The following is a 4,871-nucleotide window of genomic DNA, read 5'->3' as shown; positions in this document are numbered from 1 at the left end:
TTCCACATTGTCACGTAAAGGTTATATACATACCACCGTAACGTTAATTGTGTAAACATGTAACCGGTACAATGGTTGCACACCGTGCACATCAAGGCCTTGACGCCTCGTTTTCATTTCTTCATTTCTATGAGGTTACCCAAATAGACTTTAGGTTGCTTGCAAGATGACAGTGGCGTCACCAACATTCTTTCGTCGAGTTTGTTAGCACGAAATTGGGCTTGTTTTCAGAGTTACAAGGTTATAGTCATTTGTTCACATTTTAGAGGAACAAGACATCCTTTTAAAGTAACGATTTATCAAAATATGAGTGAATATTCTTAATTTTGTTTGTGAAAAGTGGTCGCTATATAGAAGACATTCTGTTATGTGGTAGGTAGGTAGGTAGGTAGAAACCTTTCCCTCAATCTGAATAGACTGTAATCTTCGGTTGTGTGTATTCTCATTCCTTGTTGCATGTTATTCATCAATAAAATATCATTGGAAAAATATTTGATTATCCAAAGTATCCAATTGTTGCATTATACAGTTGATATTAATTCAACCTTATATTATTAATTGCTGATTATGGATGTTTGGAACAAACTGAAACCCTCCTACCAAGTGTGTTTTCCCGCTTCAAAGCAGTCATTTTGACGGCATGTGCAGTAGATAAATATATTGCCTCTATCGGGTGCAGGGTTAGGAAACTGTTCATACCGTAAGAGTGCTTTCAAGCATGGTATGAGAGGACAGTATAATGTGGTATATTAGCATATGGAAATTTTCCCAACTTCTGGCCTGTTTCATTTATGTCAGAAATATGCATATTACATACATAAAAACAAAGTCATTTTCTATAACAGCATAAACTTCTTTAAGAAAAGCCACACACGAGATAGAGAGACTGAGCCGTACCAAACAATGCATTTGATCCACTGTCAAACCGCATACAGTCTCCACTCTAACCACTCATGTTATCATGATCCGTGTGGTACGTATAGGCCTAAGTCAAGTGAAATATCACGAGTTAATTGCAAAAGGTATATAGCCTACTACAGTATATGATAATGTAGCAGGTTAAATATTTGTGAGTGATAGATATACTTTGTACTGTGTATCTGCGCTGTAAGATGACAGATACTACACAAGATCTTAACCAAAGGAAAGCCGACTGAATGTTAGAAGAATAAATCCGCCTTGAAGTAGAAAACAAACAACGAATGAACCGTGAGGGTATAACCTAAGAGCAAGGGCGGCGGAAGCACTTTTAATCTGGGGGGGGGGGGGGCACCAACGTCGAAGGGCACTTCGCGGAAATTCAATTGGACTGATGCAGCCTGATATTTAGTACCCTTTATAACTCTTATTGTATTATCTTATTTGCGTATACACATCACTCCATCAACGCCACCTCCCCCCCCCCCCCCCCTCAAGGAAACAATGCATACTAGCACTGCAATCTCTAATGTGCAAATTGGGAAACAAAGAAAAAGACAAACTGAGGTGAAATCATTATAAAGTCCAAGTCCCTGCACACGCGATCGATACATGCATGAAAGCAAATGAAATATGTGAAAATACTGAAAGAAAAATAATTTTCTATGTGTTTTTCAAATGGTTAAACTGATATTATTATGATCATTATTATTGTAACGACTTTCCGAATAATTATAACCAATTTGGAAGGGTTATAACACGGCAAATGATTGTATGTTATTGGCATGCGATGTAATAACCAACGCATGTCTATATGATATGCACACAAACATGTTGAACGCGCGCGTAGCGCGCGAAAAATTTTGGTAATATTTTTCGGGCAAGTCGTTACAGCCCCCCCCCCCCCCCCCAAATCAAATTGGGCTTTTACGCCTGTGGTAGTAAACATTTAAAACTTCCCGAAATATTTCATTCAACGTGGGTTTCGCTATGTAAACTCTTTTTTTATTTAGAAATTTTTATGTAGAGAAAGGGCACATTTTTAACATGAGGAAAAGTGGGGGGCACGTGCCCCTTGTGCCCCCCGGTTCCGCCGCCCTTGCCTAAGAGTGTAACTATAAACGGGAAAGATAATATTAGATTTTCGCCCCTCTCCCCCCCCTCCTTCCCCTCCCCCAATTTCCTCAGCCGCCCTGTATATCTCTATTTCTATTTCTGTTTGTATGTATTCTGGTCGATTAACTCCAATGAATCCTGTATCCTAGCTAAACCAATATGTTTCTTCCACGTGGTCTACTTTTTGTATTGTAAAAATAGTGCAGTACATGCACTGTATTTACCGAAGTTACACGTACAGAATATATCATGGTCTATAGTACCATAAGTATGTGGAATTAAGTGCATATAGTTTCCAATTTCCATACAAAAGGTTGCTGTTTGATTTGCAAATAAAAACTTCACACTTATATTTCCATTTTCACACATAGAAACACTTGATGTACCAGGTTAGCTCGGATTTTGTGCAAACAATATACTATTTGAAATGTAATACAACTCACGGGTTTTTAGTCGCTGATTACACAGTTGTTCTTACTTATTGAGTGAAAAACATCCTATAGCAGTAGTGTTCCCTAATATTGTACAGTGTACAATCTTACGTTAGGCCCTTAGCAGATATATAGGGCACAAACAAAGCCTAGCCGTCTATATTGTTCACGATGCTAATTTTGATTAGACCGAAATGTAGAGAAGATGGCTTTACAGAAATGTTTGGTCCCATGGGGATGGGGGGAGGGCAGGTTCTCATAGTTGAAGGGGCAACAACAATTTACGGAGGATAACAACTTATTAAAAGAGAGGTGCAATACTCACGTGCTATTTCTTGTGAAGTTTTTGTCACATGATGGTGGGAAAAATAATCGGGTGGGGTGGGAGAACACTAGACTAAAGTGGAGGGGGCATGCCCTCTGCACCCCAGCGTGGCTTCCGTACTGCTGGGAGGGGTTAATATTCAAATGGAACCATATAGCCACCTTAGACAAATGCTCAGTGAGTGAAAAAGACTGAAATAAACTGCAAAGTCATGTTGAGGTAGAACATTTTCTTAAACATGTTTCTGGCAGTTTAAAGTCTACCAAAGCTGAAGCCCAGTGGGAGATCTTCGACAGTGGCGGAGCGTCCATACAGTCAGGGGGCGGATGCCCCCCCCCCTGACGGACTCAAATGGACTGCTGGCGCCCTTTTCAGCTTTGTACCAGTTACTGATTCGCGATTATTGACTTTTTTTTATTGCGCTCTCATCTACCTATTGACATTTGTCAGATTTTGTTGGTGTTATTTTCTGACAAAATGCTCTAATGGCGGTCTTTATGGTAATTTATCAATTTTTTTTATCACTTAGCAAGGCCCGGAAAGGGTAATTTCCGGCGATCTTGACTAAAAAATATCTGTACGCGCCGCGCCAACCTGTGGTGGCGCTCCGCTTAAATAGTGTCGAAAGCGCCCCTATACAGACCATTCTCGCTCCCCTGACCAAGACCCCTAGCTCCGCCACTGATCTTCGAAATATTGCTGCATTTTTGTAGCTGAAAGGTACCTCACAGTTATGAAACAACCAATATACCGTTATTACTGTATGTAAGTTGATGATCCAGGTCAAACCAACTCATATCACATCTGCAAAACAATTTCGGACAGAACTTCTCATAATATATTTCTCAGTATACTTTCTGACTATTTTCAATGGACGTATCAGATTGTCCAATTGGAAACTGGTATATATATATATATATACTTGCGAAATTTATAAATCATGATAGAAGAAGAAATAGATAACCTTTCTAAAAATATCCAACTGAACAGAACTTAACAGCAAAATATCGGGTTCTTTTTAACTACAACGCGCTCTTGTATCTCTTTTCTAACGGGTTATAGGTTTTATTCAATACGCTACTTGCTTCTAAAACATTAGACATAAATAAAAAATAAATAAAAAAAATGAATATTTATGAATCGGCTTGTGGTGATTGATATAAATGCTTTCACGCCAATGCCGCGTGTATGCATCATGTCATAACTTCCATCGTTAAGGAAAGATCCAGTCTAGACAGCCTACACAAAGGTATAGGCTACATAATGCACTATTAATAGGAACAATATCGTAGTAACATTGTCTTTGCATGTCTTTCAAAGTCACAAACTATGCAGTTATATATGCTAAAGATTACCTATAGAATTTGAGATCCCCGGTTCGCTATAGAATGAGATAGCTGTAGAATGAGATCCCCGGTTCGATTCCCCGCCGACAGCAATGTGTGTCGTCTGGCAAGGGTGTTGTTCAATAACAACTTCCTGACATGGACGTTAAATGGATGTGTGCCGAGAGATTGGCTTCGGTCAGCTTGCGAGTCTACAAGCCTCCATGGCTTCTTTCGCGAGTTCCTGCTTGCGGGAAGATCACATATACATACATACATACATACATACATACATACATACAATTTACCAATTTGAGTTTATTGAACTGCTTATTAGTCTGTTTGTTTGTTCTTTTGTTTGCTTGTTTCTTCTACAAAAGAAAGGGTTACAAAGCAACAAATAAAACGACACAAAAACAAGAAGAAAAAAACAAGTTCGAAAGATATCCACGTTCAAAAGTTACATTGAAAGCAGGTTCGGGTAAAATACCAAAACCGACATCGAGACATCGCGGTTCGACGGCGAGACTTGGGGATCACTTTCTATTGTTTGGTACACTTGTCGCTGTTTTGCAGGTCAAAACTCTTTTAGCGAAAATCACTATATTATTTGTATTTCGTCCTTTTCTGTCTTTTTCTTCCCTCGATCAAACACCTTTCAAGGTCGATGGACGAGTATAAAAGATTTTTTTGGGGTAATTTTCCAATAATGCATACAGTTTTCAACGTTGCTCTGATATAGAGCCTAACACGGCC

The sequence above is a fragment of the Apostichopus japonicus genome, chromosome 7 (assembly GCF_037975245.1).
Source record: "Apostichopus japonicus isolate 1M-3 chromosome 7, ASM3797524v1, whole genome shotgun sequence".
Classification (NCBI taxonomy): Eukaryota; Metazoa; Echinodermata; class Holothuroidea; order Aspidochirotida; family Stichopodidae; genus Apostichopus; species Apostichopus japonicus.
The sequence above is the reverse complement of the archived record's forward strand: the minus strand, read 5'-3'. Positions refer to the sequence as shown.